The sequence below is a fragment of the Palaemon carinicauda genome, chromosome 1, assembly GCF_036898095.1.
Source record: "Palaemon carinicauda isolate YSFRI2023 chromosome 1, ASM3689809v2, whole genome shotgun sequence".
Classification (NCBI taxonomy): Eukaryota; Metazoa; Arthropoda; class Malacostraca; order Decapoda; family Palaemonidae; genus Palaemon; species Palaemon carinicauda.
In genome coordinates, this window is record NC_090725.1 from 316,907,427 (window position 1) to 316,918,444 (window position 11,018).

The 11,018-nt window shown below is 36.4% G+C and overlaps 1 pseudogene; it reads left to right on the forward strand.

The window, feature by feature from the left end:
* The first annotated feature begins 201 nt into the window (after nucleotides 1-201).
* Nucleotides 202-3,825, forward strand: LOC137645572 (uncharacterized; annotated as a pseudogene).
* Nucleotides 3,826-11,018: the final 7,193 nt, after the last annotated feature.

Below are 11,018 nucleotides of genomic sequence, written 5' to 3' on the forward strand. Positions count from 1 at the left end.
TATTGTTTAATATATATATATATATATATATATATATATATATATATATATATATATATATATATATATATATATATATATATAAATAATTTGCAACAAAAACTTTACCACCACTGTCGGATATTTCCTTTCTTAAAAGTAGAATCTGTGTGTTTGTTGCTTTATTCATTCAATAGATGGCGTTGGTTGTCCATTCTATGATCTTTGGGTGTTATTTTATTTGCTTTAATAGATGGCGTTGGTTGTTCTGTTCGTTATTTTAGTGTCCTTGGTATTATTATTGTTTACCTTTGATTTACTTTCCAAGTGATAGCCACTACCTTACAAACCCTGCAACCTTTCACATGGTAAGAAGTTATTTGCTCTTTGTTGTAAACATTATGTTCTTTGTAAATAATTATGTAAAGCTATTATGGTTTAATAGTGATATGTTAACAGTGACCATTTGTTCTAAGCTATTGTTTGTGTATTTATGTTGCAGACACTCAACTCTACTCTACCTTACCTTGTCTTGCCTGTGTGACATATTGTCTTAACTTAAATGACTTGTTGGATGTACCATTTTCCCTACCTGAGAAAAAGTCTATAATCATGGATCTACCATCTTCGGCCCACTCGACAATTTCAAGAGTGTACCCACATTTGAACTCACGTGTCATCTAATACTATTACGAGTTGTTCTATTTATTGTTAATAAATGTATAATTTTGTAGCTCTCTTTACTAAAATACCAGTCTAGCTAAAGTGTTAGGTAACAAGCGCCTAATTCATTTCCATCTGCAAATAAAAGCTTGACAATTGGCGCAGTGAGTAGGATCATTTGCAGAGTTGCTAGACTTGTAACTTATGTATGATTGATATTTACAGTTTACTGCTGATAACTATGTGAACTTCTTTACATGTGAAGGTTGATGGATTTCATTTAAATGTTCTGCAAGGTTTGTGGCCTATCACTGGAAGTAATATCACTGGAGTTAAGGTAAAGTTCTGTCTATATTGTTTCTTTTGTGTCTGGCGAGTTGTCATGTGAAAGCACTTTATTGAAAGTGGAATAAATTCTCGTTGTGGTGCAATATAAATTTGTATTTGTTCGTGTAGTCATATTACGTGCTAGGAAAAGGTTGAGGTCGCGAAGTGAATTAGATACTGTATCGTTATCCTATTAATTGTAGCTAATTCAGTCTTAATGATTGTAGGGCTTGTTAGGGGTAATGTTAGTTTAATGTTCCTTTCAGTTCCGATTGTTTTCTCATCCTTGAATATTCTTTTGTTTATTCAGTTTTTTTATGCTCTTTTTTTTTTTTTTGGCATGGAAATTTTTGTCATTGATGGTGGAAAACCCATAATAGACATTGGTAATTATTGAAGTACTACTTTTAAAGTAGAGTTTATGATTAGCCATATTTCATAATTTAATGTTTTACTAATACTTATTATAAAGTGTTGTTTTTTATCAACTGTGTGCTTACCCATCATTATTATGGATCTTGGTGATTTGATGGATAAGGCTATTAAGCTTGGTATGGAAACTGATGAAGCTGAGGAATTTATAGCAAAGCAACAGGCTAGAGAGGATAGAATAGTTGAGAGAGAGGACAAAAAGGATTCAGTCAGAGTTGGCAGAGAGGACAAAGCAACAGGCTAGAGAGGATAGAATAGCTGAGAGAGAGGAGAAAAGGTTTCAGTTAGAGTTGGCAGAAAAGGAGAAGGATAGGATTTTTAAATTGGAATGTCTTGAAAGAGAAAGGGAGGAGAAGGAGGAAGTCAGGAAACATGAGTTAGCCAAAGCAGAGTTGAGAAATAGGGGTGCTATAGGTGGTGTAGATAGCGAGAATGTAATATCTTTGCCAAAAATTCCCCCCTTTGATGAGAAAATTTATGAAATTGATTTGTACATGAATAGATTTGAGAAATTAGCTGATTTTCATAAATGGGGGCAGAAAGACTATGGTACTATGTTAGGCACATTATTAATGGGACGAGCTGTGAAAGTGTACTGTGGACTTGACCCTGCTATGGCAAGTAATTATCAGGAATTGAAGGCAACCTTATTGAAAGCGTTTCAGGTCAATCCTCAGGTATATCGAAAGAAATTTAAAGAGGGATATATTGGAACTAATGAAAGCTTTGTGCAGTATTCATATAGATCAAGACAGAATTTTGATAAGTGGTTGCAATTAGCGGATGTTAATAAATCTTATGATTTTATGATCATGGATCAGTTGTTGGCTAATAGTTCAAGGGATTTGCGAACTTTTCTTTTAGAAAGGGTTTGTAAAAATTCTCATGAAATGGCGTTAGCTGCTGATAGGTATCTGATTGCTCACAGAATTACTAAATGTAGAAATTCTAAATTTAAGTCTGATAAATGTTCAAAGTTAGGAATGCAACCTAAATCTGATAAAGTAGGTGCTGATAATCTTAGAATATTGCAGTGCCACCTATGTAAAGAAATTGGGCATATTAAACCCAATTGTCCAAATAATCCTGTTAATTTTGCTCAATCTAAATCTTCTAATATTCCTAAGATCAGTATCACTCTAGCTAGTGAAGAAAAACCCAAGAATGCTATTGTGGATGAGAAAGGAAGGGTTTTTAACAAAACAGTAGAGGTCTTGTTTGATACTGGGTGTAATACGGTTGTTCTTAACGAAACTTTGATTCCAACACGTTATCTCGGTAAGGCTAAAACTGTAAAGGTGTATAATTTCATGGGTGTTCCAATATATGTGCCCAAAATTAGATGTTACCTTAGAAGTAAATTCTTTTCCGGTAGAGTAAATGCTATCGTAGCACCAATTAAATGTTCTGATGTAATTGTTGGGTTAATACCTGGATTGAAACAACACATACAGGCAGGAATAGAATTGTTGAGTAAAATACCTCTTCCAGATAACGAAGTAGATGTAAATAAGTTACATGTTAATGTGGTTACAAGAAAACAGTCTTTGAGAAACTACATTAAAACCGTTGTCAGATGTCTTGTCTGAAGTTAAAGTAAATCCAGTAGATTTTAGTAATAAACAGTGGACATGTGATTCTCTGAAGTCAATTAGGAAAAGCTTGAAGGAGGAGGTAGAAATAACTTGGAAAGGGAGAGTTGTTATGTATGTAGTAATTAATAAGGTGATTTATCGTAAATGTGTGCAAAGTAAAAATCAGCTAGATGTTGGTAAAATGCAAATTGTAGTTCCTCTCGAGTATAGAGAGATAGTTATGAAACTTGCACATGAATCGCTTATTTCTGGTCATTTTTCTTCTAGGAAAACTATTGACAAAGTGCTTGGTAAATTCTATTGGCAGAGGGCTAATGCAGAGATTGATAGATATTGTAAGTCTTGTCATAAATGTCAGAAATTTGGGAAAAGAGTGAAGAAAGTGTCTTTGTGTAAAATGCCTATAGTTTCTGAACCATTCAGTAGAGTGGCTATTGATATTGTGGGTCTGATTGTTCCAGCCTCAAGTCGTGGTCACAAGTATATTCTTACAATAATTGATTTAGCTACACGCTACCCTGAAGCTGTACCTCTCAGAAATATTGATACGATTACTATAGCTGAAAGTTTAGTAGAAGTATTTTGTAGAGTTGGGGTACCAAAAGAAATACTAAGCGACAGGGGAACTCAGTTTAAGTTAGATCTCATGCCAGAAATACATAGATTATTATCAATTAGAGCTTTATTCACAAGCCCATATCATGCTGCATGTAATGGAACTGTAGAACGAATGAATGGTGTACTTAAAAATATGTTAAAGAAAGTTTGCAGTGATAATCCAACAGAATGGGACCAGTATATTCCCGTTGTTCTTTTCGCTTATCGTGAAATTCCCAACGATACTCTAAAGTTTAGCCCATTTTAACTTTTGTATGTATGTAGTGTCCGTGGCCCTCTAACAATCCTTCATGAATTGGTTGCCTGGCAAGCCCAATCTCCCACTGTGATGCCCAAACACAGCAGTGGCCTCCACAGTAAACAGCTTAAACTCATGGTCCCAGACTGGGATCGATCTGTTGTCATGCGAATGCTAAGTGAACACGTTGCTAGTGTACTAGCTAGCGGAATAAATAATAAATAAGCACTACTAGAAATCCGTGGCAGTCTTTACATAATGTCTTTCTTTCATAATACATTCAGCCTTTGATAGGTCTTCATAACATTAAATGATCAAAATGCCACCCAGTACAGTGGCATTCGATTAATGATAAATTTTGGAAATTTAGATATGTTTTTCATATTCAAATAAGCCATATATTTTGTATACATTAATGTCTGGATTCTCTTAACGACCTTGGGATCAGAGCCTCAGGCAAAATCACACAAATGTGCAAAATTTATCATTAATCGAATGCCAAGTCACTAACATACCAATTAGCTACGATGGTGAAGATGGGTTGATGTCAATTCTAAGTAAAAAAAAAAAAAAAAACCTGAATTCGACAGGTATAAGTACAGAAGAGTTGTCATTGACTTTTATCTTTTTTCGTGGCCAAGTGGTAGTGTCACTGTTTATACAAGCTTCCTGGACCAGGGTTTGACTCCCGGCTGGTTAGACGCTCTTTGTCTTTGTGTTACTTCGCCTGGGGCTCTGATCCCGAGGTCTTTAAGAGAATCCAGACATTAATGTATACAAAATATATGGCTTATTTGAATATGAAAAAAATTTGTAAATGTGCAAAATTTAGAATATATATATATATATATATATATATATATATATATATATATATATATATATATATATATATATATATATATATATATATATATCAGCATCCTAGACTCATTCCAGCCTAGCTAGGACCAAGGAGGGCCAGGCAATGCTGCTGATGCATGAGCATGTAGGCATATAGACTACCCAAATCTCCCATCCTTAGCTCACAAGGAGGGTGAGGTTGCACACACTGCGAGAAACTTTTAGAGACTAACCATATACTGTACATATATGATCAGCATTCTAAACTCCTCTCCAACCTAGTTAGGACCAAGGAGGATAAGGCAATGGCTGCTGATCACTCAGCATGTATAAATATAGACTCCCAAAATATCCCATCCTTAGCTCACAAGGATGGTGAGGTTGGCGAAACTACTTGTCCAAGAAACTGTAGAGTTTGGGTGTATCTTGAACCCAGGTCCAGCAGATCGCCAGGCAGGGACTTCTCCAATAGGCCACCACAAGCGTTACAGGGAATTCTACATTGTATATGTAATACATAACCTTAATCTTTCAAATCTTTTTATGTGTAAGGAGTCGTTATATATATATATATATATATATATATATATATATATATATATATATATATATATATATATATATATATATATATATCACAGTGCTGGCAAGCGCGACCGGGGACAAAACAACGCCCTCTCTCAAAAATGCTGCCAGTGCTGTTATATACGATTACCAAAACGCGAAAATACTGGTTTTTAGAAAAGTACTTTCCCGACAAAGTAGAAGCTTGAAACTTTAGGATTTGCTCTATCTTATTATTTCTAGGCGATCCTGAAAGTTTCAAGCCCTATCTTTTAAGGGTCAAAAGATATTACGTCAAAGATATACCAAAATATAACATATTTTGCATAAACATTCAGTGTTCTATTTATAGATAGATAGATATAGAGATAGACGCTTCAAAAGCAAAAACGGGGGAGCTTATGTCTCAGCTTCTGAATAAGCTAGAAAGATGTTCGACCCCAGGTTTTGAAGATAAACTTATAAGGGGTGGCTTAGGCTATGTGAGATGTGACCAGGTGGTCACGTGGGATGGGTCATGTGACATGAGTTTTCAAAAGGTACTATAACGGCAATGCTTGTTTCTCAGCTTCTGAATAAGCTAGAAAGATGTTCGACCCCAGGTTTTGAAGATAAACTTATAAGGGGTGGCTTAGGCTATGTGAGGATGTGACCAGGTGGTCACGTGGGATAGGGTCACGTGACATGAGTTTTCAAAAGGTACTATAACGGCAGTGCTTGTTTCTCAGCTTCTGAATAAGCTAGAAAGATGTTCGACCCCAGGTTTTGAAGATAAACTTATAAGGGGTGGCTTAGGCTATGTGAGGAGGTGACCAGGTGGTCACGTGGGATAAGGTCACGTGACATGAGTTTTCAAAAGGTACTATAACGGCAGTGCTTGTTTCTCAGCTTCTGAATAAGCTAGAAAGATGTTCGACCCCAGGTTTTGAAGATAAACTTATAAGGGGTGGCTTAGGCTATGTGAGGATGTGACCAGGTGGTCACGTGGGATAGGGTCACGTGACATGAGTTTTCAAAAGGTACTATAACGGCAGTGCTTGTTTCTCAGCTTCTGAATAAGCTAGAAAGATGTTCGACCCCAGGTTTTGAAGATAAACTTATAAGGGGTGGCTTAGGCTATGTGAGGATATGACCAGGTGGTCACGTGGGATAGGGTCACGTGACATGAGTTTTCAAAAGGTATTATAACGGTAATGATTGTTTCTCAGCTTCTGAATAAGCTAGAAAGATGTTCGACCCCAGGTTTTGAAGATAAACTTATAAGGGGTGGCTTAGGCTATGTGAGGATATGATCAGGTGGTAACATGGGGTAGGGTCACGTGACATGAGTTTTCAAAAGGTACTATAACGGCAATGCTTGTTTCTCAGCCTCTGAATCAGCTAGAAAGACGTTTGACCCCAGATTTTGTAGGTCTGACCTTAATTTGTGGCCTAGGCTATTTGCGGACACATTTAGATGATCACGTGGGGTAAGGTCACGTGACATAGATAGATAGGTAGATATAGAGATAGACGCTTCAAAAGCAAAAATGGGGGAGCTTATTTCTCAGCTTCTGAATAAGCTAGAAAGATGTTCGACCACAGGTTTTGAAGATAAACTTATAAGGGGTGGCTTAGGCTATGTGCAGATGTGACCAGGTGGTCACGTGGGGTAAGGTCACGTGTCATAGGTTTGAAATAGTATACTAGCAGGAACGCTTGTAAATCGGCCCCCGAATGATATGAGCTACAAAGACGTTCGACCCCAAATTTTAAAACCATAGTCTTAGAATATTGCTATGATGGTTCGGATAATCACGTGATGTCACATCTGAAGTCACGTGATCTGTGTTATTGAACGACTCCTTCTTCTGCTTACGATAATGTTCATTAGCTCTGTTTCTTAAGGAGTTAGAAAGACGTTCCACACAAGATTTTGAAAATCTGAACTTAGGTGTTGCCTAGAATATGCTGGAATTTACCTTATTATCAATTATCTTGTTGGGTAAGGTAATATGAGAGATAACACGCTATTTCAGATAAGCGGAATGGCTTACTTTTTGATGCCAGAACAAGCTGCTCAGGTATTTTACTTTTAGTAGGTTAATGACATATATAAAGCTGCTTGACCTTTCGATTGTGTACGTTTGGTCCCGTGGTGTTAGTAGACCACCTAGCTTCATAGGCTATTCTGTTCTTACTGCGGCGAATTCTTCGGTGTTATCTGTGGGAAACTATACGGGATTTGAGGCAGCCGGCAGTTCAGTAATGTAATGACGATGAAATCACGTCACGGCTACTGACCAAGGAATAGATAACATATGCTTGCGCAAAAAAAAAGAGTGATATTTAAGCAAAAACCGATAAATCGGTTGGAACCATTGGCCGGGAACGCCTCTCCGTGTCCTAAAATAAAACAAAGAAAAAATTTTCATCTTTTCAATTGAGCATCTGAAAGAATTGATATAAAAATAAAAATTTTGACCGGGTGTCACCGGTCGATTGCTTTTAACATTACCCATAGTCATGACGAGGAGTTGCCAATTTTTGAGAGAAGGTAGTAATGATAATTGACTTATCCTTCATGTCAGTCACAGGACTCGGTGTTAAAGACTAATGTAGATCACACGGTAGCGTGTAGCATGTAGGTACGTCTTGTAGGAACGATAATTTACTTGATAGATGTCCATGTTGATGTATATTATGAGGAGGGGGAATGCGGTTGATTGTAGAGATTAGGACGTAATACTAATACGTAAAAAAATATCATAAGTTGTAGATAGGCGGTCAAGGAATGGATGTAGGAGGTACGCGGTAGATAGTAAGGGAGGTAAAAGGTAAACAAAGTTTTAGGTAAACAAATAAGGCGTGTGGTAAGATGTAAAAGTTAATCTAAAGGTGAGTAAGAGGTGACGGGTAACGTGTAGGAAGTATGAGGTATGCTAGTGAATTAAGCGTTGAAAGGTAAGAAATAAAAGAGGCAGGGTACAAAAGAAAATGTGTAGGAAAGGTAGGAGGTAAAAGGTAAGAGGTAGGAAGTAGGAAGTAGAAGGTAAGAGGTAGGAGGTAGAAGGTAAGAGGTTAGAGGTAAGAGGTAAGAAGTAGGATGTGGATGGTAGGAAGTAGGAAGTAGATGGTAAGAGGTAAGAGGTAAGAGGTAAGAGGTAAGAGGTAAGAGGTAAGAGGTAGGATGTGGATGGTAGGAAGTATGAAGTAGATGGTAAGAGGTAAGAGGTAAGAGGTAGGATGTGGATGGTAGGAAGTAGGAAGTAGATGGTAAGAGGTAGGAAGTAGAAGGTAAGAGGTAAGAGGTAAGAAGTAAGAGGTAGGATGTGGATGGTAGTAAGTAGGAGGTTGGACGTAAGAGGTAGGAAGTATAAAGATCTAGGATGTAGGATAAAAGATATAGGAGGTTGAGGGTAGGAGGTAAGAGATGTACCTCTTATAAGAGGTAAGTGGTAAGAGGTAGGAGGTAAGAGGCAAGTTGTTATGTAGGCGGTAGGAGATAAGAGGTATGATGTAGGAGGTAGGAGTTAAAAGATAGGGGGTAGGATGTAAGGAGTAGAAGGCAGGATGTGGAGGGTAGGAGATAGGAGGTATCACAGCGCTGGCAAGCGCGACCGGGGACATAAGTATATAGGATGTAGGATAAAAGATGAAGGAGGTAGGAGGTATAACTATAAGAATGCAGGATGCAGGAGGTAGGAGGTAAGAGGTAGAAAGAAGAAACAAGGTAGGAAACAGGAAACACGTAGAAAGAGGTAATACCTATCAGAGGTTGGAATTATAATGCGTTCCTCAGCATAGTATAGGTGTAGAATACTACATTTTATCTCCATGAATTGATGAATTACGGTGTTTTGTTTTATGACTATGGGTAATGTCAAAAGCAAGCGACCGGTGACACCCGGTCAAAATTTTTATTTTTATATCAATTTTTTTCAGATGCTCAATTGAAAAGATGAAAATTTTTTCTTTGTTTTATTTTAGGACATGGAAAGGCATCCCCGGTCAAAGGTTCCAACCTATTTATCGGTTTTTGCTTAAATATATATATATATATATATATATATATATATATATATATATATATATATATATATATATATATATATATATATATATATATATATATATATATATATATATATATATTTGCCCGATAATTTCTGGCATTTTCTAAATAATCTACCCAATTGGAAATCCCTTTTACAAAGTCTGTAACATGAAAAATCTAATGGGTTTATTATCCTTATCATAACTGCTAGTTGCAGTGTAATAACTTGCATGATACTTTACATGCTGATAACTCAGCATGTAGATCTACAGGATTCCCCAAAGACCCCATCCTTGGCTTACAAGGATGATGAGGTTGCAGCAATCGAAGGAACTAATGAGTTTGAGTGCGACTACAACCCCAGTCTGGCAATCACCAGGCAAAACCGTTATCGACAGGCAATCACAATGTACATCATAATTGTTTTGCAGAATAATCTCCTTTCCTTTATATCTTTCCAATCATCCAACTAACACTTATTATGCATTCCAGTAATCCATAATCCTAGCAAGTCTATAACTGTTTGCACAAAGATACTACAAATTTACTTCATTATTCCAACATTACTGAGGCCTCTACAAACACTCTGAGACTTATTCATCTTTCACCAACTTTCAAATGCTGCTAATGCGTATCTATATAATTCCTACCTTTTAAAATCTCTAAAGATTTCTCTATTATTATTATTATTATTATTATTATTATTACTTGTTAAGCTATAACCCTAGTTGAAAAAGCAGAATGCTACAAGCCCAGGTGCTCCAACAGGGAAAATATCCCAGCCAGGAAAGGAAGTAAGGAAAAATAAAATATTCTAAGAAGAGTAACAACATTAAAATAAATATATCCTATATAAACTATATAAACTTTAACAAAACAAGAGGAAAAGAAATTAGATACAATAATGTGCCCGAGTGTACCCTCAAGCAAGAGAACCATGGTACAGAGGCTATGGCACTACCCTAGATTAGACAACAATTCATCACTAAACTTTACCCATTTTGCGTTCTTTTGCAATTGGCATATTAACTTGCGTACGTATGAAGAGAGTTGGCCCGATGGCCCATTTATGCATTTGAACATTGGATTTCATAGTTATAAAGAATTTCTATTATGTCGCTTTACTACTTCATCTATCTATTTCTTATCTCATATGTGTATCTATATGTGTGTGTGTATATATATATATATATATATATATATATATATATATATATATATATATATATATATATATATATATATATATCACAGCGCTGGCAAGCGTGACCGGGGACAAAACAATGCCCTCTCTCAAAAATGCGGCCAGTGCTGTTATATACGATTACCAAAACGCGAAAATACGGGTTTTTAGAAAAGTACTTTCCCGACAATGTAGAGGCTTGAAACTTTAGGATTTGCCCTATCTTTTTATTTCTAGGCAATCCTGAAAGTTTCAATTCCCTATCTTTTAAGGGTCAAGAGATATCACGTCAAAGATATGCCAAAATATGGCATATTTTGCATAAACATTCACTGTTCTATATATAGATAGATAGGTAGATATAGAGATAGATGCTTCAATAACAAAAACGGGGTAGCTTATTTCTCAGCTTCTGAATAAGCTAGAAAGATGTTTGACACCAGGTTTTGAAGATAAACTTATAAGGGGTGGCTTAGGCTATGTGCGGATGTGACCAGGTGGTCACGTGGGGTAGGGTCACGTGACGTGAGTTTTCAAAAG